The 25,865-nt window shown below is 45.1% G+C and overlaps 1 pseudogene; it reads right to left on the bottom strand.

Moving 5' to 3' along the window:
- The window catches only part of LOC141073954 (uncharacterized), a 79,510-nt pseudogene that overhangs the window by 50,216 nt on the left and 3,429 nt on the right, over window positions 1-25,865 (bottom strand).

Genomic DNA, 25,865 nt, shown 5'->3' on the forward strand with positions numbered 1-25,865 from the left:
CTCAGCGTAAGAGCCGCCCCTCTAAAGGTGGGGAAGAGAGTGAGGAGGAGGAATTAACCCTTAAACAGGCGTCCGAGCAACTCTTGCAGGCCATCTCCTTGACCAGGACATCTCGGTCTGGGAAGATAGAGGATGTATGCACCGAGGTGGGATGCCTCCGACAAGATATGCAAGCCATGAAGGGCCGCATTACGGAGGTGGAGACGTGGGTATCCCAGTTGAAGACACCATCACACCCATGGAAGCTAAACTAACGAAAGTGGCAGGCTCCATGAATGTGTGGAGGCAAAAAGCAGATGACCTGGAGAATAGAATGCGTCGGAACAACATCCGAATTATTGGCCTCCCGGAGCGATCGGAAGGACAACACCGGGAGCAATTCCTAGAAGACTGGCTTAAAACCACTTTGGGCGACGAATTCTCCTCAATCTTTGTGGTGGAAAGGGCTCACAGAGTCCCTACTAGGCCTCTTCCTCCGGGAGCCCCACCTAGACCCTTTCTGGCGCGCATCCTCAACTGCAGGGATAGAGACGTGGCTCTACGTCTGGCGCGGAAAAAGAGTCCTATCAAGTTCAACAATGCCACGATCTCGATTTTCCCGGATTTCTCTGCGGAACTCCAGAAACAACGGGCGCAGTTTACGGAGGTCAAAAGACATCTACGGGAGAGGAATGTTGTGTACTCGATGATTTACCCGGCCCGGCTCTGGGTGGTTCACCGGGGCTCTACTCTGTTTTTTACAGACCCGGCAAAGGCGGCAGAGTGGCTGCGATCCCATGGAGGGTCTGCTGAAAAAGAATCCTAACGCATCTATTGCTAGTTGGTATTTTTTTTTCTCTATTAATCGGCTGATTGGAGCTTTACTCGAAGGCGTCCAGGTTACCAACAATACCGGACACAGGGCTCAGTGATGGTATCCCCTTGTTTGTTTTGTGATGTGAGTACAGGACTCTGCTCCTACGTTGTTTGTTGTTTATTCACTTTGTTTTGTTTTTTTTTCCGTAGTGGTTTTTGGTATTTTTTAGGTTATAATTGCAGTCAACAACAATTTCAGTCTCTAGGTGATGTCTCTAAACTTTGCCTGGGTAATACTATGCACCATGTTCAGAGGAGTAAAATATGGAGTCGGAGTTAATATGTATGACATGGAATGTGAGGGAAATAAAAACTCCTCGAAAAAAGATCAAGGTCTTCTCACAGGTCAGACATTATCACCCTCACATTGTGGTCTTGGTGGAGACGCACCTGACTAGGGATACAGCGCGGTGAGTGCAGAAGCCCTGGGTACAATGGTCTGCCCATACATTCCATACCAGCTACTCGAGAGGGGTCTCACTGTTGGTACATAAAGACGTCAGATGGGAAGCGAGGGAGACTCGGAGGGATCCTGAGGGTGGTTTTATTTCTGTCCATGCATTGATAAACACCAGGAAATATGTGGTCTTATGTATTTATAACCCCCCTCCGGCTCGTATATCCATCCTGCAGAAGGCAATGAGTTTTTCCCTTAACTACCCAGACGCAGATGTTATTTGTATGGGCGACTTTAATATGGTCATGAACAACCACCTTGATAAATTTAGGCTGGATGATGAAGCGACTGGGGGGTCTTCTCCAACGACTACAACCCCATTTTCATCATTTATGGGGGGTGGTGGGTGGTTGGATTTGTGGAGGGTGCTTCACCCTGAGTTAAGGGAATACACTTGTCACTCATCCACTAAATGCTCTCTATCACGCATAGACTATATATTTGGTTCTGGCGGTCTGGCAATGCGGGTGGCTGATATAGAGCATGGAAGTAGGGGGATCTCAGACCATAGTCAGGTCATCCTTAAACTCAAATATGGGCAAGTAAACAGTGGGATAGCTTGGAAGTTTAATCCTTTCTGGTTAAAACTGATGGGGTCTCCTGACAGAACAATTGATCAGTTGAATTGCTTCATCGCGTCCCCCCCGGAACCCCAAGATATTAATTTATTCTGGGATGCCCTTAAGGCATACCTGAGGGGCTGTTTGTCCTCCACGATCTCTTATATTAAGCGGGTAACCGCAAGGAAGGATGATGAGGTGGAGCAACGTCTGAAAGACGCAGAGGCAGCGTATGTATCTAACCAAACTAGCGGGAACAGGATTGAGTGGCTGGCTGCCCAGAGGTTATATACTCAGCACGTGGACACTAAATCTAAGCGTAAATTATTCTTTACTCGTCAATCCTATTTTGAACTGGGGAACCAGGCGGGTACATTTTTGGCCTACCTGGTGCGCCAACATAACACCTCTAATATGATATTGCAAATTCGTAGGGTGGACGGTACATTGGTGTTTTCGACCGAGGATATTCTTGGCTGTTTTCAGGATTACTACAGGTCACTATATGAATCTAAAAGTGACTTTGACACTTTGGGGTGCTTAGACTATTTGTCAGATATATCATTCCCCACATTAAATTCGGAACAGCGGGCCCTTGTGGACACTGAGTTTACTGCAGAGGAGATAGATAACGCTATGACAGACATGGCTTCTGGGAAGGCCCCTGGACCTGATGGGTTACCTATTGAACTATATAGGAAGTACCGGGATATATTGACGCCACTCCTTGTAAAGGTATTTCGGGGAATATGGGAGGGGAATTCTATGCCTGAGTCCTTTTACGGGGCTAATATCATAGTGCTTCGGAAGGAGGGGAAGGACCCTTTAGAATGTGGATCCTATCGTCCCATTTCATTAGTGAATGCGCACTATAAAATTTTTACCAAGATTCTAGCTACCAGGCTGAATTCCATTATATTGAATCTCATACATCCAGATCAAATGGGCTTTATGCCTGGCAAAAGTACTTCTATCAACATCAGAAGAGTCCAGTCAATAGTCCAATATAGCTCCCTGGTGCCAGACAACACATGGGCATTGGCATCGTTAGATGCTGCCAAGACTTTTGACTCTCTGGAATGGCATTTCCTCTCCGCATGTTTGCAAAGGTATCGCTTTGGCAATAAATTTATAACATGGATCAAAATATTATACATGAAACCTAAGGCCTGTATTATAATAAATAATTCTATATCTGAGTCTTTCGCGTTGCATAGGGGAACCCGTCAGGGTTGCCCTCTTTCCCCGGCTCTCTTCGCCCTTGTGATTGAGGCACTAGCAATACGTATAAGGTCCTTCCCTAATATCCGAGGTATAGATATAGCAGGCAGGGTAGATACCATAGGCCTATATGCCGATGACATGGTGATATTCTTGAATAATGTGGAAGAAACTTTACCGCAGGTGATATCCCTTATAGATAAATTTAGTAAATATTCAGGCTTACATATAAATTGGGAGAAGTCTGCCCTGTTACCCCTTTCCCATGCTCCGATTCCCCAGCTAGAGGCTCTCTCCTCGCTGCCTATCGTATCTAGTTTTAAATATCTGGGTATCCACATTTCTAATAATAGTACGCTTGATCTACAACTTAATGTCCACCCGCTGCTGGACCTAGGTAAAGCTAAATTTGGAGTAGGCTCCCATTATCTGTGGCTGGACGCATTAACCTGAGTAAAATGATATTACTCCCTAAATTTGGCTACTCGCTCCAGCACAGTGCGGTAGCGGTGCCCAAGTCCTTTTTTGTTAATCTTAATTCTCTGGTCACGGCCTTTATTTGGGGGAAAACTAGGCCCAAACTTAAATTGTCCACTTTACAAAGACCAAGGAGGGGAGGTGGAGCGGCGCTGCCAGATTTTTTCCTGTACTAATTAGCTGGGCAGGCTAAAGCTTTAAATAAATGGATGCCGGGTAATTGCCTCCCTAATTCTGAAAGCCACCTACTTCACGCTGCACAAGCGGATTGCCCATTAGGCTTCCTTGAGTTAGAAAAAAACAGTGCTCTGCGTCTATTACCCCTGCTCCGGCTGGCACGATTAATATGGAGGCAAATTAAGAAGGTAATAGGGTTTAAAGATGTTGTAGCTGAAATGCCCCTGTGGAGTAATAGCTATTTTCCGGAGCTGCTGAATCACCCGTCCGCTGTTTTTTGGGCTCAGTGTGGCATTTCTTCAGTGGGAGACTTGTATGACCAAGGGACTGTAAAGTCTTTTGAACAATTACAAGACTCGCATGATATTCCGAGGTCTCAATTTTTTTCGCTATCTGCAGCTGAGATCGGCTCTTCAATCACACGAGGGATGGGGGTGTGGACCGCACTATTTCATCTTTACCTCTGATAGGAATCCTTATTTCGCAGGGTCCCCAGGGTCTCATATCCTCCTTGTACACATAAATGCTGTCAGTAGGGGCAGAATCGGCCATAAGCTCTATAAAGATGAAGTGGGAACGACTCATCCCTGATGCACAAAGAGAGGAGTGGGAGGAGATTCTGGAGTCTCCGATTGGAGTATCACCATCTATCAATAACAGAATGATACAGCTGTATATAATAAATCAATCATATTTGACTCCGTTGCGACTTTTTAGGATGGGTCGGCTTCAATCATCAGAATGTTTGCGATGTCACTCGCCAGATGCTGATTTTATCCATATGGTGTGGCAGTGTCCCATTATTCTACACTACTGGAAAGAGGTGACTACACTACTGACGTCCCTGGTGCAGGCCCCTGTCCCTCTAGAGCCATTGGTCTGCTTGTTTGGGGTGTGGGAGGAGGAGATTTGGGATCGCTATGCTGGGGTCTTCTTGCGCGAGATGCTGTTTATGACACGGAAGGTGCTGGCACTGAGGTGGATGGGGGGTTCATGTCCTTCCCTTAGGTTTTGGATCAAGTTGGTAAATTCAATTGTTCCATATGAGCGCACGTTATACCAAAACAGGGGATGCCCGGGTAAGTGTGAAGAGATCTGGGAGAGGTGGAATTCCTCTCACCTCACATTGCAAGACTGAGACATCACAGGCGACACAATATGATATAGAAACCAGGCCGCGGAAATAGTAGATATTAGTTGATGTAGCGGTAGTTGTAGTTTAGGAATTTTTAGTTAGTTCTTATTGTTGCATGATATGACAAGGTTTGTGAAATTGGATTGATGTACATGTAGGGAAATACATAAACGGTTATCCTTTACATATGCTTGGAAGGAAAAGTACACATTACCTTGTTTATCTATAAGAGTGTGCAATCTCTTTGTATTATGTTTTACTATGGACGGAGATATGTGTGCTTTGTATAATGCCTGTTATCATAAGCCATTGTGTATGTTGTACATTCTTTGTGCCCTAATGTTTAATAAACGCATTTAAAAAAAAAAAAAAATCTTGGCGAGTCCCAAAAATTTATAAAATCCTCAAATTTATTTCAAATATTTTAGAATATCATACAGGTTGGGGATACATCTCAACGCGTTTCTGGTAAAAGCCCTTATTCACTGAGATACAGATTCCTTATGATACATGGTCTAAAAACAAATGGTAACCAACCGCTGATCAATGAACACACATGTTAGCAATCAATCACATTTTGAGAATAATTTTCATAATCATCAAGCTAGATCCCAAGAAAAAAAACCAAAAACCTCCATAATCAAACCACCGGAATTTAATCTAGATAGGGTCATTTCTATCATTCTTACCATTGGGGCATTTTGTGTCACGTTTGATGATCCAAAATCGTTCCCTTCGGAGGAGTTTTTCTTCCACTCACCGCCTCTGATAGGATTCTCCACTCTTTCTATCCCATAGAGTGAAACATTGGTTGTTCCCCCTTCTGTCTCTCTGCACAGTGTTTCCTGCTCCTGAGTAGGAGGCCTTCTTATCTCTGATGTTAGTAACATGTTCTGTGTCCTTTTCTGTAATTTACGCATTGTGCGGCCCATGGATTTCATTTTACGTTCTTTGCAGAATATACAATACACGGCATGGTTTGTGCTACAATTGATGAATCTTCTGATCTCATTGGCGGCATCAATCTTTGGCGTTTGCAGGGTATACTGACACACGGCACATTTGGGACATGCACATTTAATAAACCTCCGCAGCTTAGCCAAGGTTCTTTATCACTTTTTGGAGGCCTGTATAGACTTGGGGAAAGAGCAGCACCTACTGATCGCCCTTTTCCCGGCACACATACTAATCCATTTTTCAGGATTTTATATAAGTCCTGACCTTGGAATAATATAGGGACATATCTATGTACAATGTTATTATTTCCTGAAATTGGCCACTATATGGAGAACTAAAAATGGTTTTATTTTTCATTTTGTTATTACTTTGTTATTACTATTTATTCCGTCATCTCGAGTGTTTCTTACAAGAACTTTTGTTATTGCTGTATCAGTTTGTTTCTTCCTGTGTCCCCATCAGTCTCGATGTCGCTGTCTCTGCTTGCTCATGGCATAGTGTGATGTCGGAGCGGTTTCTATAGATTCTATTTAGTCCCCATAAGGGATGAATTCGCAGTGGGTGCAGGGTGGCAGCTGTCCGCTCTAAGGGTGGTGTTCCCACTGATTTTCTATAGTGCCGATATCTGACTTTTTGTTGTTTTACATCTCCCATAAGAAACAAATCCAAGAGACTGATTTTACCCTGTGGTTCGGTATATGTAAAATTTACATTTACATCATTGGCATGGATATAGGATACAAAATGTGGGATTTTCTCCACTTGCCCGACCCATATTAATAGAACATCCAAATATCTCACATATAGCTCAAGGTCAATTTTGAATGGATTTTTGTCTGTAAAAATAATGTTTTCTTCCCACCACGATACAAAAAGTACCGCTAAAGATGGAGAGAAGCACGAGCCCATTGGGCAACCTTTGATTTGGAAGTAATATTCCTCATTGAACATAAAGTTATGCTGTAACAGATATTCAGTGCTGCGGAGAATAACTTCCTTTGTTTCATCCGTGTATCCGCTGTATTTTGTAGGTGATGGAACACAGCAGTGCTAAATTCTGTGGAATAGATGAGAACAGGTTCACCACATGTCAGGCATTTAGACTTTTCAGACCATTTTACATCTTTCATATAATCGATTACTGATGACGGATCTTTTATAACCTGGGCTTCTGGGAATGAATGGCTGTAGATAGAAATCTACCCATCGGCTTAAATTCTCATTCAAGGAAGAAATGCTCGATATAATGGGACGCAGGGTGTAGGAAATCTAATTTATGGAAGCCCATGGAATATTGGTGTTATCGGATTATCAGGTATAATACTGCAACTTATTTGGTTAGAGAACACCCCCATTTTCTCTCCATCTTCAACCAGTTACCCAGGGTTTTTCTGCACGATTCTGTAGGGTCAAATTGAATCCAGGAAATCATAAACCCATTTTCCATAATGCTTCTTATCCATAAGGACAATGCAGCCGGCTTTATGGGATTTCTTAATCACCAGGTCTTCTCTTTGGGATAAGCTGGTGATTGCTTTTTTCTTTTTTTACCCAAAAGATTCCAAGGTAGAATGTATTTCAACTTTTCAGTCTTTAATTGAAAGAGATTTGATAGAACTTTCTCAAAAAAATAAACAGAATGTATCACTCAAAAGAAATAATCTAACCATAGAGGAAAAACACCAATATTTCATGGGCTTCCAAAAACCCATAAATTAGAATTTCCTACACCTCTGCGTCCCATTATATCGAGCATGTCTTCCTTGAATGAGAATTTAAGCCGATGGGTAGATTTTTATCTACAGCCATTCATTCCCAGAAGCCCAGGTTATAAAAGATCCATCATCAGTAATAGATTATATGAAAGATGTAAAATGGTCTGAAAAGTCTAAATTCACTCTAGCTATAATAATACCTATATAATGACTTTTCCCTGTGTGGGATTTTTGATAAAAAGGTTGACAACTAGTTGGACAACCCCTTCTCATTCCTCATGTTTGGTCCTGTTACAATAAAAACACTTACACAAACCTCCCATGCTGGCTCCGTTTCAGTGGTGTTGGCACTTGCGTTCTTGGCTCTTTTGAGGTTTTTACGTCATGTGAGCCCTGTGCCCAATCAGCGCTGACGTCACTGTCCCCACCTTCGGACAAATCAAGCATCATGAGGCCGTCAGAGAGCAGCCGCAGCCCTGGCTTCATGTTGATGTTCAATATGTCCGAAGGAAGGAACAGTGAAGCTGCCGCTGATTGGGTGCAGGGCTCGTGTGATGTGAGAACCTCACATAAGCCCCGGGACAGTGAGTCTCAACACTGCTGAAGTGGAGCCGGCACGCCAGCGGAGTATGAGTGTTTTTATTTTAAAGAGGCCAAACATGAGGAATGAGTTCACTGAGAAAAAAAAGATATTTATATACCGTATTTTTTGGACTATAAGACACATCTAGGTTTTAGAGCAGGAAATTAGAAAAACAAATTAAAGCAAAAAATGTGGTCAATTCTGTACTTAATATCCCCTATCCTGGTATATATGGTCCCTTCGCCCCCATCCGATACACAACCCCCCCTCATCACTATCCTGGTATGCAGGGCCCCCATCTCATCCTGGTATGCAGGGCCCCCATCTTGTCCTGGTATGCAGGGCCTCGACCCCCATCCTGGTATGCAGGGCCCCCATCTTATCCTGGTATGCAGGGCCTCCACCCCCATCCTGGTATGCATGGCACCATCAGAAAACATTAAAAAAAATTACACTTACCTACCCGGCGCTCCCTCACAGCGTCCTGCTCCAGTGTCAGCAACTGCTTTATGCTTGTAAGCAGCACATGGCAGGGACGTCATACGCTGCTCACAAGCAGAGCACAGCTGCCGGAGTACTCGCCGGGACTGTTCATCGGAGATCGCAGTGAGTATTCATTGCTCTTCAGTAGCACGCAGAGTCAGCCACCGGCCTCCTGCTGCTGCCGGCGGTCATGTGTGCCGCTACTTATGAGAAATGAATATTCATTGGATTCATTCATCAGGAGATTATTTAATATTAAACTATATCCAAGAGAGACAAGACGAAGAAAATCCTAAAATCATGTATCATGTTATCCGAAGCAGTCAGAAAACTAGCCACATATTGGCAGACCCCAGACCTCAAACTATATACTTTGTAAGTTTATAAGCCACTCCAGTGTCAGGAATAGATAGTATGTGAAAATACCGTATGTACCGCTCAGGGAACACTTACCTTTCAGAGATAATTTCCATATTCATTCTAAATAATGGCACAGATCTCCCAGACATTATGATTGCACATATCCCTAGTCTTTATAACGATATTGCACTCATTCCCTGACAGACCGCAGCATGGCCATTAGTTAGAAGCTGCTAATGATCTTTGGAGCAGGTAAGTTTTCCCTGAGTGGTACATATTGGGCCGTCTGAAAACTGGGTTTAGTCTAGGACAATTTGTCTGCAATACTAATTAACAGCAGTTACATTACCAAACTAGGGCAGTCCCTATAGGAGAAAAACACAAGAATTATACTGTATTATCACATACTATCTATTCCTGACACTGGAGGGGCTTATAAACTTACACAGTATATAGTTTGAGGTCTGGGATCTGCCAATATGGGGCTAGTTTTCTGACTGTTTCAGATAACCTGATACATGATTTTAGTTTTTTGTCTAGTCTCACTTGAATATAGGTCAATATTAAATAGTCTCCTGATGAGTCGCCTTTGGTGAAGACGATGAAACCCATAGAAATGAGAGGCTTGGAGAGTGAGTGTGTATACGTCACCTCACCCTATATACTGAACTGTGGGGTACATGTTTTTTCTATTAGTCACCTATTAACTAATCTTCAGGGGGCGAATTATGGGTATAGTTTTACATTTGGAATTAATAAAGTTTAGTTTTATCCTTTTGTCAGCAAACATGAGGAATGACAAGAGACAACCCATTTAAGAAGATTCAACATTATGAACATAAAAAAGGCTTCTCCCCTATGTGACGTCTCTGATGTTTATTAACAGTTGATTTCCAAATAAAATATTTCCTACATTAAGAAAATGAAAAAGGCTTCTCCTCTGTGTGACTGCTCTGATGTCTTACAAGAAGCACTTTCTGGTTAAAACATTTCCCACATTCTGAACATGAATACGGTTTCTCCCCTGTGTGAGTTCTATGGTGAGTAACAAGATGACATTTCTGGTTAAAAGTTTTCCCACATTCTGAACATAAAAAAGGTTTCTCTCCTGTGTGAGTTCTTTGGTGATTAACCAATTCTGATTTCCAGTTAAAACATTTCCCACATTCTGAACAGGAAAAATACTTCTCCCCTGTGTGAGTTCTCAGGTGATTAACCAATTGTGATTTCCGGTTAAAACATTTCTCACATTCTGAACAGGAAAAAGGCTTATCTCCTGTGTGGAGTCTCTGGTGCTTAACACAATCTGATTTATTATTAAAACAGTTCCCGCATTCTGAACAGGAAAAAGGCTTCTCACCTGTGTGAGTTCTCTGGTGAGTAATAAGATGCTCTTTCTTCTTAAAACATTTCCCACATTCTGAACAGGAAAAAGGCTTCTCCCCCGTGTGAGTTCTATGGTGATTAAACAAATCTGATTTCCGGTTAAAACATTTTCCACATTCTGAACAGGAAAAAGGCTTCTCCCCTGTGTGAATGCTCTGATGTCTAACAAGAATTGCTTTCCGGCTAAAACATTTCCCACATTCTGAACAGGAAAAAGGCTTCTCCCCTGTGTGAGTTCTATAGTGAGTAACAAAATGTGATTTCTCATTAAAACATTTCCCACATTCAGAACATGAAAAAGGCTTCTCTCCTATATGGATTCTCTGGTGCTTAACACATTCTGATTTACTGTTAAAACATTTCCCACATTCTGAACAGTAAAAAGGCTTCTCCCCTGTGTGAATTCTCTGGTGAGTAACAAAAAGAGATTTCTTGTTAAAACATTTCCCACATTCTAAACATGAAAATGACTTCTTTGCTTTAGGAGCAGTTTGTTTTTTAATGCCTCTTTTGTGACTTTGATTTCCCTTAGTAGTCAGTAATGAATCAGAAGATGGGACCTGTTTCATAGGACCAGATGACAGATCTTTGCTGTGAATGGATGATGATATATCTGGAGTAACAGCAATCACTACAGTTGTATCTTGTAGGATCTCAAGATTATCAGATTTAAAAATTGAAGATGTCAGCTGTCCCTCTGATCTCCTGTTATAGTCATCTGCTAAGATAAAAAAAAACAATTTTTTTAATAAAATATCTTTGAGTTTTATATTTTTGAACATTTCTACTTAAACTGTCCATAAAAATGGCAAGCTATGTAAAAAACTTTAATTATTTACAAAGACAATGACAGTTCACAGTCTAATAGAAAACCTTGTTGGATGAGCCAGTAGTGTGCAGTGTTCAACTGTTTGTTCATTCTGCCTCCCAAATATCGAATAAAAAGAAACCAATCAATGTTATGTAGGCGAAAATAATACCCATTCTCATCTCACATAAAACAAGTCCCCACTCAGGTCCATCATCTGTCAATGGAAAAACAGATAAAGCAGGTTGCAGTTAATGCTATAGTTAGGGTTAGTGTTGGGGCTAAAGTAAGGGTTACTGTTAGGCTAAAGTTAGGGTTTATTCTAAAGTTAGGGGTAGGGTAAAGAATTAGGCTTTTCTCAATTGTCTCCCAAATAATTTGGTCACATCAGTCATGTCAGAGTTTTCTATTTCCAGAAAAAAAAAATAAAAACAAATAAAATGGCCCGTCAGTACTATAGTGCAGAGGAGGCTTATGCACTTTTTATGTTCTGACAGCTAAGAAAGTGCAGTGTCAGATGGCGATGTGGATTTCGAGGGCTTTAGTACCAGCGACAGTGATAGCTCAGAAATGAGCAGTGATTCTGGTCCATCCTCACACACAAGGACCAGTACAACAAGAAGGACAAATAGCGCTTCTGGAGAAATGTCTCCAACTCAGGGAACAATGCCCAGTACTAGCGCTGTCCCTAGTGCTCGTGAATTGGCGCACACCAATGTCCAAGGGGCTTTGCCTCTTGATGTAGCATTTCCCAGATGGGAGGCTTTGGATTCGGCTACTCCATTCATCCCTAACTTTAAAGCCATTCCTGGTATAAATGTGGAGGTGGAACATTTTGGAACAATTATTTTTTTAATTTGTTTCTGACAGATAGCTTGCTAGAGCATATTGTCCTACAAATTTATATGCGTCCCAATTCATCAGCCAGAATCCACGATCCTATTATGCTAGGTCAAATTTATGGAACCAACTAATGTCTTAGAAATTAAAACATTTTAAGGACTTACATTCGCCATGGGGCTTGTTAAAAAAATGAGCATTCGGTCATTCGCAAGATGACTTCACCACATTCAAACAGGCAACACTCGATTTCAAATCTGCCCTCACCTCTGCTAAACAGGCCTACTTCACAACCCTCGTATCTTCCCTATCTTACAACCCAAAACAGTTATTCAAAACTTTTAACTCCGCCCACCACTGTCCCCTCCAACCTCCCTCATCTCTGCTGAGGACTTTGCCACACACTTCAAAAACAAGATTGACCAAACAAGGCAAGTATTCATCACTCAACCACCACAACCCCTTTGTATACCAGACCAATGCCCAAACCCCATAACCTCACTCTCCAACATCACTGAAGGGGAACTTAATCACCTCTTCTCCAAATCGCACATCACAACCTGTGCACTTGACCCCATCCCATCCCACCTCCTCCCCAACCTCATCACCACACTTATCCCATCCCTAACCCACCTCTTCAACCTATCACTAACGTCCGGTACCTTCCCTTCTGCTTTCAAGCATGCCACAATCACGCCTATCCTTAAAAAGCCAACCCTCGACCCAACCGCTATGTCCAGCTATCGCCCAATATCGTTGCTCCCATTCGCTTCCAAACTCCTGGAACAGCATGTCCACGCTGAACTTTCCTCCCACCTCTCATCTAACTTGCTCTTTGACAATCTGCAATCTGGTTTCTGCCCCCATCACTCCACTGAGACAGCCCTGACCAAAATTACTAACGACCTACTTACAGCCAAATCAAATGGACAATACTCTATACTCCTGATTCTAGACCTGTCCACTGCATTTGACACAGTTGACCACTGCCTCCTACTACAGATCCTCTCCTCCTTCGGCATCAAAGGCCTTGCCCTATCCTGGATCTCCTCATACCTTTCCAACCGCACATTCAGCGTCTCCCACTCCCACACCACCTCCTCATCCCACCCTCTCTCTGTTGGAGTCCCCCAAGGCTCTGTTTTAGGACCCCTACTCTTCTCAATCTATACACTTGGTCTGGGGCAACTCATAAAGTCCCACGGATTCCACTACCACCTTTATGCTGATGACACTCAGATCTACCTCTCTTGCCCAGACGTCACCTCTCTGCTGTCCAGAATCCCAGAGTGTCTATCAGCCATATCCTCCTTCTTCTCCTCTCGCTTCCTCAAACTCAATGTAGACAAATCTGAACTCATCATCTTTCCTCCATCTCACAGATCTTCTTTACCCGACCTAGCTATAACAATTAATGACATCACACTTTCCCCAGTACCAGAAGTCCGCTGCCTTGGAGTAACCTTTGACTCTGCCCTGTCCTTCAAACCGCACATCCAAGCTCTTTCTACCTCCTGTCGCCTCCAGCTAAAAAATATCTCCAGAATCCGTCCTTTCCTCAACCCTCAATCTACTAAAATGCTTGTGCATGCCCTCATCATCTCCCGCCTCGACTCCTGCAACATCCTTTTCTGTGGTCTCCCTGCTAACACCCTCGCACCTCTCCAGTCCATCCTTAACTCTGCAGCCCGACTAATTCATCTCTCTCCTCGCTACTCCTCCGCTTCTCCCCTCTGCAAATCTCTTCACTGGCTCCCATTCCCTCTGCGTATCCAGTTCAAAATACTAATTCTGACCTACAAGGCCATCTATAACCTGTCTCCTCCATATGTCTCTGAACTAATCTCCCGATACCTTCCCTCACGTAATCTCCGGTCCTCCCAAGACCTCCTTCTCTCCTCCACACTTATTCGCTCCTCACCCAACTGCCTCCAAGACTTCTCCCAAATAGCCCCTATTCTCTGGAATTCTTCACCCCCAACAAGTCCGACTATCAACCACATTTGGATCCTTCAGACGGAACCTGAAAACCCACCTCTTCAAGAAAGCCTACAGCCTGCAATGACCCCGCTACCTCCTTCTCTCTCACCACTACCGGTGATATCACCTCAACCAACACCGGAACTGCTGCAACCCGCGAACCTACTGTCTCCTTCCCCACAATCCTGTAGCATGTAAGCCCGAAAGGGCAGGGTCCTCTCTCCACTCTGTATCAGTCTGTCATTGTTAGTTTGTTTACTGTAAGTGATATCTGTAATTTGTATGTAACTCCTTCTCATGTACAGCACCATGGAATCAATGGTGCTATATAAATAAATAATAATAATAATAATAATAGCTGTGGTGTCAGTATGCTCACTGCACCACGAGAAAAATTCATTCAGGGAAGTATTTGGTAAAATGCAGTCACTTTTGGGGGCTTATGCTGTTCTGGCACCTCAGGGGCTCTGACAATGTGACATGTCACCCACAAACATTTCCAGCAAAATCTGCTCTCCAATACGGCGCTCTTTCTCTTCGGAGCTCTGCCATGTGTCCAAACAGTGGTTTACCCCCACAAATGCGGTGTCAGCACACTCACGACAAATTGCACTACAACTTTGGGGTCCAATTTCTCCTGTTACCCTTTGAAAAAAAATGGAGGGCGAAAAGATCATTTTTTGTTGAAAAAATATGATTTATTTATTTTCATGGCTCTAGGTAATTAACTTCTACGAAGCACTTGGGGGTTCAAAGTGCCCACCACACATTTCCTTGGGGGGTATAGTTTTCGAAATGGGGTCCCTTGTTGGGGGTTGTCACTGTTTAGGCACATCAGGGGCTCTTGAAACGCGACATGGCAACCACTAATTATTCCAGCATATTTTACATTCAAAAAGTCAAATGGCGCTCCTTCCCTTCTAAGCCCTGCCGTGCACCCAAACAGTAGATTTCCCCCATATATGGTATCGGCACGCTCATCAGAAATTGCAAAACAAAATGTATAGTCCATTTTCTCCTGTTACCCTGGCGAAAGTAACAAAAAAAATTAGGTGTAAAGGAAAATTTTTGTTATTTGAAAAGTAAATGTTTACTTTTCCTTCCACATTCCATTCATTCCTGTGAAGCACCTGAAGGGTTAATAAACTTATTGAATGTGGTTTTGAGCACCTTGAGGGGTGCAGTTTTTAGAATGGTGTCACGTTTGTGTATTTTCTGTCATATTGACCCCCAACCTCACTTAAAATGTGAGGTGGTCCCTAAAAAATGGTTTTGTAAATTTTGTTGTAAAAATGAGAAATCGCTGGTCAACTTTTAACCCTTATAACTTCCTAACAAAAAAATTTGATATATTTGATATAGAGGCTACTGCGCAGGCGCCGCCATCGCCGGTGACATTTTACTGGATGTAATTTTTTTCTAAGCCTCACAATAGCCACAATATTATAGGCATTATCACCAATAATATCAATGCTATTATATGCATTATGTAATAATGGGGGCAGGTCAGTGAGGGGTCAGCGACCTGTCATAAGCCAATACAGATGAAAATGTAATCATAGCACCACATAAAGCCCCGCCCACAGCCCCACCCACAGCCCCACCCCAGAGCACGAGAATTTCATTAACTGAAAACTACAAATACAGATTACACAACAGTAAACCAGAGTTGCCCTCATTTATGGTGGACCATTGGAGCTACTATGGATCCTGAGCAGAAGATTAGAGAAAATAATATTGCTCCCCATTTCAGGAGAGATTGTGCAGTAATCTGAATTTCTTAGGATCAAAAACAATGTAATTGTAAGTTCTATAGAAAAGGGCTTTCACTGCCCAAAGTCATTTGAACAGTTTTGGGTGGAGGAGAATGTTGTGGTCTAGAGGCAAAATGGTGATCATGGTAATACGGCCGGACTACACCACCGACAAAGCAGCCACAGCCGGTGACTGAGAGGAATCTGTGACTTCTCTGCATTCAGTGGTCACTACTCACCTGGGTAGTCATATGTGGGAATCTCCTCTTTACACCACTCATCACACCTCACATATGTCTCTGTAGTATTAATATGGGTCAGATCTTCACTCTGAAACAAATATTGTAAAAGTCACCGACAGATGGAGAAGTCCCATCTATGATCAGCTCTAATCCTACCATCTCCACCGTTCTCATTACACAAGTATAAAACATATAATACTGGTGGATAAAACAAGACTGAGCACAAGACCTTCACAGCCGTCTACACATCATAGGGGAGATCTCCTGACACCTTCTCTCCATCTACCTGATGATCCTGAGGAGCACTGGGATCTTCTTGGTTACAGTCCTGTGGAAGAAGAGGACGGGGACATCTCTCTGGTGTTGTCCTCTTACTGGATAGATCTGGAGGAAACACATACAGGGACTGAATTCATTCTCTACATACAGATAATTATAGGCCGTGTGCATTTAGTCTTGTCTATTACCTGGTGATGTGAGGGGCTGGGGAACCTCCATTATGACGTTCTTGTACAGATCTCTGTGTCCTTCTAAATACTCCCACTCCTCCATGGAGAAATAGACAGCGACATCCTGACACCTTATAGGAACCTGACACATACAATGATATACCGTCATCCCCCGATCCCTTCATAGTGTTACTGTATAATGTCCCAGCATTCCCAGCAGTGTCACCTCTCCAGTCAGCAGCTCAATCATCTTGTAGATGAGTTCTAGGATCTTCTGGTCATTGATGTCCTCATGGATCAGGGGGTGAGGTGGAGGCCCCGTGATTGGTCTCAGGGGTCTTCCCCATCCCTCAGACACAGGGTCCTGACAGCGATCACTAGAGGTCTTCTTCACCACTGTGTAATCCTGGTTATGGAGAGACACATTAATAAATCTCACTACAGACATTTCCAGAGTCCTCACCTCTCCAGTTCTGTCCATCTGTTATTCCCATAGATAAGAATGATGTAATGTGACGTCATCAGAATCTCTCACCTCTCCAGTGAGACGGAAGAGGATCTCTAGGGTGAGGTGTAACATCCTCTCCGCCATTTTGTCTCTGTCCATATCCATCCTTGATGGGTAAATCAGGAAAATTCTCTTCTATAGAAGATCTTCACTGAGAGGATCCGATATTGTAGAGACCTGAATGAGAAGAAGATGATCCGATGTAACATCATAAGAATCCTGTGTAATAATACAATTACTGGAGATAATAAGGGAAACATATGAGGAGATTTATTATCTTACAGGGTTTAGTTTTCTTCCCTGACATCTACTAATAAAACCCATATATTTAGGCCCCAGACAACAAGCAGTTTCCTCCTCGGAGTCGGCAGCTGAACACGTTCCTCATAGACTCATCTTCCATAACGCTAATTCTCGTCTCATTACCGACACTGGAATCGGCATCAGCAATACTGCAGGAGACATTCATTACACGCGACATGAGAAATAACTCCTTCATGATGAGGACGACATCTTCATCTTCTACTGCGGCTCTAGAGACAGATGTGGCCAGAGTCGGTCACTGCCTCCATCCCCACCGGCCGTCTATATGAAGGTTTCCCGTCTTCCCCGCACTGGAATCTTCTCTCCCGTTAGATCTCAGCTCTGAGTCACACACAGAAGTTTGAGGCTTTTAGAAAAGATTTTTAGTTTTCACAAACACAACAGACAGAAATGATCTGACCCCAAAGTCTCCATGTACAGTGATTTATGGGGATTATTTCTGGCCTTAGACTTTCCTATATTACAAGATGGATGTGAAGACTTTTCTGCCCAATGATGATATAACTATTCTAGGAGTGACGCCTTTATAACCAGATAATAGTATGTTTGCAGCTTGCAGAGCACAGCGGCTCCTTCTTCAGGCAGCTGCAACAATCCAGTCTCTCAGCACTGACAGCTTCTATGGCTGCTCTGGGAAGAAAAACTATTTTTTTGTGGTAAAATGTAATTATTTTGGTATAAAATTCTGGGAGAAAGATGAGTAATTGAGAGGTGGCGGGTGTAACATGGCGCCTCTTATTGGGGGCTCTGATAATGTGACATGGCCCCTAACACCATAAGAGCAGACTCTGCCCTGTCAGACGGCGCTCCTTCCCTCCTGTGTTCGGCCCCTTATGGGGTATCGGCGCTCAGGGGAAATTGTGGAACAAGTGGTTTCTGTTTTCTCCTCTTCTCCCGTGTGATAATTACAGACTTGGGGACGGAGCGACATTTTAGTGGGAACATTTCATTCCTCCGCTCAATGTTACACAATTCTGTGACCCCCTGAGGGTTAATAATCCTCCCTGCCCCCTAGATGAGCCCCCCAGAGGTGGAGGGGGTAACATGGGGCCACTTGTGGGGTCTCTGCTGTTCTGGTGTCAGAGCTCTTCACACGTCACACGGCGTCCGCCGTCTATCCCAGCCACAATGGCGCCCCTTCCCTCCCGAGCCTGTGGGGTATCGGCACTCAGGAGACACGGCGCACTGTGCGGCCTCAGCACTCCTGTCACCTGTAGGACAATGATACATAGGGGGGAAAGTCACATTTCTGTGAGGGAAACAGTAAAATTGTCATTTCTTCCTTCCACATTGCTGAAATTCCCGTCACACTGTCCGAATTCAGAGATTGTCCTGTCAGAAAGGAGAAGACAGGGAGCGAAAGGGTTAATAGGACTCACAGGAGGAACCGACCCAGAAAGCAGAAGGTCCAGGAGGGTCCGCCACATATATGACTGCTCTGTGCACACAGGACCTGTGATGAGGTCACAGGAGGGGAGGAGTCAGGGGTCACATGATCAGGGGTCACATGATCAGGGGCCTCAGTGTGTGCAGGACTCTGCTGTGCTGGTTGTCATGGTGCTGGATGAGGGGAAGTTTATGTGTGGGGTCAGGAGGGGTTTACAGGGTGGATGTAGCAGAGCCGTGTGTGTACAAGGTGTACGGAGCGGAGCCGTGTGTGTACGAGGTGTACGGAGCGGAGCCGTGTGTGTACGAGGTGTACGGAGCGGAGCCGCGTGTGTACGAGGTGTACGGAGCGGAGCCGCGTGTGTACGAGGTGTACGGAGCGGAGCAGTGTGTGTACAAGGTGTACGGAGCGGAGCCGTGTGTGTACGAGGTGTACGGAGCAGAGCCGCGTGTGTACGAGGTGTACGGAGCGGAGCCGTGTGTGTACGAGGTGTACGGAGCGGAGCCGTGTGTGTACGAGGTGTATGGAGCGGAGCCGTGTGTGTACGAGGTGTACGGAGCGGAGCCGTGTGTGTACGAGGTGTAAGGAGCGGAGCCGTGTGTGTACGAGGTGTACGGAGCGGAGCCGTGTGTGTACGAGGTGTACGGAGCGGAGCCATGTGTGTACGAGGTGTACGGAGCAGAGTCGCGTGTGTACGAGGTGTACGGAGCAGAGCCGTGTGTGTACGAGGTGTACGGAGCGGAGCCCTGTGTGTACGAGGTGTAGGAGCGGAGATGTGTGTATGAGGTGTACGGAGCGGAGCCATGTGTGTACGAGGTGTACGGAGCGGAGCGCGTGTGTACGAGGTGTACGGAGTGGAGCCATGTGTGTACGAGGTGTACGAAGTGGAGCCATGTGTGTACGAGGTGTACGGAGCGGAGCCGTGTGTGTACGAGGTGTACGGAGCGCAGCCGTGTGTGTACGAGGTGTACAGAGCGCAGCTGTGTGTGTACGAGGTGTACGGAGCGGAGCCGCATGTGTACGAGGTTTACGGAGTGGAGCCATGTGTGTATGAGGTGTATGGAGCGGAGCCGTGTGTGTACGAGGTGTACGGAGCGCAGCCGTGTGTGTACGAGGTGTACAGAGCAGACCCGTGTGTGTACGAGGTGTACTGAGCGGAGCCGCATGTGTACGCGTGTACGGAGCCAAGCCATGTGTGTATGAGGTGTACGGAGCGGAGCCGTGTGTGTACGAGGTGTATGGAGCGCAGCTGTGTGTGTACAAGGTGTACGGAGCGGAGCCATGTGTGTACGAGGTGTACAGAGCAGAGCCGTGTGTGTACGAGGTGTACTGAGCGGAGCCGCATGTGTACGAGGTGTACGGAGCCGAGCCGTGTGTGTATGAGGTGTACGGAGCGGAGCCGTGTGTGTACGAGGTGTACGGAGCGCAGCTGTGTGTGTACGAGGTGTACGGAGCGGAGCCGTGTGTACGAGGTGTGCGGAGCGGAGCCGCATGTGTACGAGGTGTACGGAGCGGAGCCATGTGTGTACGAGGTGTACGGAGCGGAGCTGTGTGTGTACGAGGTGTACGGAGCGGAGCTGTGTGTGTACGAGGTGTACAGAGCAGAGCCATGGGTGTACGACGTGTACGGAGCGGAGCCATGTGTGTACGAGGTGTACGGAGCGAAGCCGCATGTGTACGAGGTGTACGGAGCGGAGCCATAGGTGTACGAGGTGTACGGAGCAGAGCCGTGTGTGTACGAGGTGTACGGAGCGGAGCCGCATGTGTACGAGGTGTACGGAGCGGAGCCATGTGTGTACGAGGTGTATGGAGCGGAGCCGTGTGTGTACGAGGTGTACGGAGCGCAGCCGTGTGTGTACGAGGTGTACACGGCAGAGCCGTGTGTGTACGAGGTGTACTGAGCGGAGCCGCATGTGTACGCGTGTACGGAGCCGAGCCATGTGTGTATGAGGTGTACAGAGCGGAGCCGTGTGTGTACAAGGTGTACGGAGCACAGCTGTGTGTGTACGAGGTGTACGGAGCGGAGCTGTGTGTCTACGAGGTGTACGGAGCGGCGCCGTGTGTGAACGAGGTGTACGTAGCGCAGCCATGTGTGTGTACGAGGTGGACGTAGCAGAGCCGTGTGTGTACGAGGTGTACGGAGTGGAGCCCTGTGTGTACGAGGTGTACTAAGTGGAGCCGTATGTGTACGAGGTGTATGGAGCGGAGCCGTGTGTGTGCGAGGTGAACGGAGCGCAGCCGTGTGTGTACGAGGTGAACGGAATGGAGCCGTGTGTGTAAGGAGCAGAGCCGAGTGTGTACGAGGTGTGCAGAACAGAGTCGTGTGTCTACGAGGTGTACAGAGCGGAGCCGTGTTTATGAACTGTACAGAGCAGAGCCGTAGGTGTACGGAGCGGAGCCATGTGTGTACGAGATGTACGGAGCAGATCCACGTGCGTCCAAGGTTACAGAGCGTAGCCATGTGTACAGAGTGTATGGAGCAGAACCGAATTTGTGCGAACCCATCTGTGTACTCTGTATACCTCATCTTCAATTACAGACCCCTCTGTGTATGCTGTATATGGGCCGCCCTCCCAGGGCTGTGGGGTACTCGGTACCGGGCCGGTGTCAGCGGGATATGTCACAGCAGCGGTGACCCGGTCCGTGGCCCTGGGTGCCCAAGTAATGGGGGAGATTGAATGGTGGAATGTAGTTGTTTAAATGAATAGTTCGTGATGCCACCTGTGGTGTTCGGCAAGTGAGATGTTAAGCTGACGCTGCATGCAGATCCACTGGGACTGATGGTATGGTGCAGCAAAGATGTAAAAGCTCCCCACAGGTGAAGCTGTAGTCCCAGGGCAGTGTAGATATCGTTGGCACGGGGATGTAGCAGTGCCGGAAGGGTAGGAAGCAGACAAAGACACAGCAGGGTGCAATTTCTGTACCTTTACTTGATAAATGCAGTCCAGGGTCCTGATTACAGATGGTGCAGGAGCAGGCTAGCCTGGAAGCAAATCAGGGATTCTCTCTCAGCAGATGGGCTGTGCAGTCTCCTTCCTAGCGCTTATTTGAGTGAAGTACTCCTAGTACTGAGTTACACTGAAGTTCCTCCTAATTCTCTTCTGCTAGTACTCCTCATATGGCAGACAGCTGTAGCCGCTATTCCTCTCTTGGCTCACTCCGTGCTGTTGTGCCTCCGAGTCTTAGATGGGGGTAGGGCATTTACAGCCTCCTACTCCTCTGGTGTCTGTTGCAGGACCATTAGTATCCGTACAACCCTGGAGACCTGGCTCCAGTTCATGCGCTCTCACTGGAGATGAGCCTTTCCTCTCTGCTTGATATTCACCCTCCTCACACTAACTGACCACTCCTTCCTCTTGGCCCTCAGAGAGCAATCCTCCCTTCAATTCCAGTTCAGAGTCCCCCCTGCTGGCCTGGAGTGGAACTGTGTTGCATGTATAGGTTAACTGTGAGAGAGACCCTTCACTGCTTCCAAGCCTGGCATTACCCTCCCTGGAGGAAGGCAAAGCCACTGTGGCGGCCATACTCTTGGGGGCGCCACATTTACACCCGTATACCCACAGCTTCAGTCAGAGACCCCCCTTTGTGTATGCTGTATACACCCGCATACCCCCAGCTTCAGAAACCAGACCCCTCTCTGTAAACTGTACACACCCATATACCCCCAGCTTCGGTCGCAGACCCCTCAGTGTATGCTGTATACACCCATATACCCCCAGCTTCAGTCGCAGACCCCTGTGTACACTGTATACACCCAAATACCCCCAGCTTCAGTCACAGACCCCTCTGTGTGCACTATCCAGATCAGTAATTAGATTAAAAAATTTTTTATTCCTTTATTCCAAAATTTAAAAAAATCATAAGATTCTCCATCATGATAAGAGACGCATCAGGACTAGAGTTGAGCGATACCGTCCGATACTTCAAAGTATCGGATCGGAATGGATCGGCCGATCTTAAAAAAAAGTATCGGTATCGCCGATTCCGATACCGGAAGTCCCATTCAAGTCTATGGGACTTCCGGTATCGGAATAAGAAAAACCCTGTTTTTGCCTTGTACAGCCTCTCTGGGGTCTGTACGGGCCTTTCGGGGGCTGTGCCGGCCTGCCAGGGGGTCTGTGCAGGCTCCGGTGGTCTGTGCCGGCCTGCCGGTGGTCTGTGCAGGCTCCGGTGGGCTGTGCCGGCCTGCCGGGGGGCTGTGCCGGCCTGCCGGTGGTCTGTGCAGGCTTCGGGGGTCTGTGCAGGCATCGTCCGATGGGACTACAAGTCCCATCGGGCGATGCCTGCTACCATGACAGTGATTGACACATTAGCCAATGATGGGACAGTAGTAGTCCCATCATCCGGCTAATGTGTTGAATGTAAAAAAAAAAAATTACATGCTACATACATGCTACATTCATACTACATACTACATACATGCTACATTCATACTACATATATACTACATGCAACATACATACTACATATATACTACATGCATGCAACATGCATACTACATATATACTACATGCAACATACATACTACATATATACTACATGCATGCAACATACATACTACATATATACTACATGCTACATACATACTACATATATGCTACATATATACTACATGCATGCTACATACATACTGCATGCTACATACATACTACATGCTACATACATACTACATATATGCTACATACATACTACATATATACTACATGCATGCTACATACATACTGCATGCTACATACATACTACATGCTACATACATACCACATATATACTACATACATACTACATGCATGCTACATGCTACATACATACCACATACATACATACTACATACATACTACATGCATGCTACATACATACTACATGCTACATACATACTACATATATACTACATGCATGCTACATACATACTACATGCTACATACATACTACATATATACTACATGCATGCTACATACATACTACATACATACTACATGCATGCTACATACATACTACATGCTATATACATACCACATATATACTACATACATACTACATGCATGCTACATGCTACATACATACCACATACATACTACATACATACTACATACATACTACATGCATGCTACATGCTACATACATACTACATATATACTACATGCATGCTACATACATACTACATGCTACATACATACTACATATATACTACATGCATGCTACATACATACTACATGCATGCTACATACATACTACATGCTACATACATACCACATACATACTACATATATACTACATGCATGCTACATACATACTGCATGCTACATGCATGCTACATGCATACTACATACATTCTACATACTACATACATACTACATACATACTACATGCTACATACATACCACATATATACTACATACATACTACATACAATACATTCATACAATACATACATAGACATACAGTACATATAACATAGAGTAACATACTTACCAATACTTGTCACATTGTTCCCCGAAGCCATTGTCTTTTACGGAATAAATATTAACATAACAAACCACAAAAATACTCACCCATGATCCGAAGCAGTCCACGAGTGTGTCCCACGACGATCTTGGGTAGAGAACGGCAGCATCAGCTGATGCTGCCGTTCTCTACGGGCTGCAGGAATCCAATGACGGAAGGTAGGTATCCTTCCGCACTGTATTCCTCCGCCACTTAAAAAAAAAAAGTCCCTAGTCTCACTTTATGCCATTGCTGTGTGGGAATTTCCCACGCAGCAATGGCATAAAGTGAGACTAGGGACTTTTTTTTTTAAGTGGCGGAGGAATACAGTGCGGAAGGATACCTACCTTCTGTCATTGGATTCCTGCAGCCCGTAGAGAACGGCAGCATCAGCTGATGCTGCCGTTCTCTACCCAAGATCGTCGTGGGACACACTCGTGGACTGCTTCGGATCGTGGGTGAGTATTTTTGTGGTTTGTTATGTTAATATTTATTCCGTAAAAGACAATGGCTTCGGGGAACAATGTGACAAGTATTGGTAAGTATGTTACTCTATGTTATATGTACTGTATGTCTATGTATGTATTGTATGAATGTATTGTATGTAGTATGTATGTAGTATATATGTGGTATGTATGTAGCATGTAGTATGTATGTAGTATGTATGTAGTATGTAGAATGTATGTAGTATGTATGTAGCATGCATGTAGCATGCAGTATGTATGTAGCATGCATGTAGTATATATGTAGTATGTATGTGGTATGTATGTAGCATGTAGTGTGTATGTAGCATGCATGTAGTATGTATGTAGTATGTATGTAGCATGCATGTAGTATATATGTAGTATGTATGTAGCATGTAGTATGTATGTAGCATGCATGTAGTATATATGTAGTATGTATGTAGCATGTAGTATGTATGTAGCATGCATGTAGTATGTATGTAGTATGTATGTGGTATGTATGTAGCATGTAGCATGCATGTAGTATGTATGTAGTATATATGTGGTATGTATGTAGCATGTAGTATGTATGTAGCATGCATGTAGTATGTATGTAGTATGTATGTAGCATGCATGTAGTATATATGTAGTATGTATGTAGCATGTAGTATGTATGTAGCATGCATGTAGTATATATGTAGTATGTATGTAGCATGCATGTAGTATATATGTAGTATGTATGTAGCATGTAGTATGTATGTAGCATGCATGTAGTATGTATGTAGTATGTATGTAGTATTTTTTTTTTTTTTTTTTAACATTTAACACATTAGCCGGATGATGGGACTACAACTGTCCCAGCATTGGCTAATGTGTCAATCACTGTCATGGTAGCAGGCATCGCCAGATGGGACTTATAGTCCCATCGGACGATGCTTGCACAGACCCCTGGACATCAGCACAGCCCCCCGGCAGGCCGGCACAGCCCCCCGGCAGGCCGGTACAGACCCCCACAGGGTGCACAGACCACCGGCAGGCCGGCACAGCCCCCCGGCAGGCCGGTACAGACCCCGGGCAGTCCACACAGCCCCCCGGCAGGCCGGCAGAGACCCCCGGAAGGCCCGAAATGACGGCGCATCATGATGCGCACACACCGCGCATCATGATGACGTCAGGCTGTCAATCAACTTTGAACTTCCGTTTCCGATGCCGACTTCCGATATTGAAAAAATATTGGAAGTCGGTATCGGAATTCCGATACAGCAAGTATCGGCCGATACCCG

This window comes from Dendrobates tinctorius, unplaced genomic scaffold (assembly GCF_039654945.1).
Source record: "Dendrobates tinctorius isolate UK_male_01 unplaced genomic scaffold, ASM3965494v1 ptg000321l, whole genome shotgun sequence".
NCBI lineage: Eukaryota > Metazoa > Chordata > Amphibia > Anura > Dendrobatidae > Dendrobates > Dendrobates tinctorius.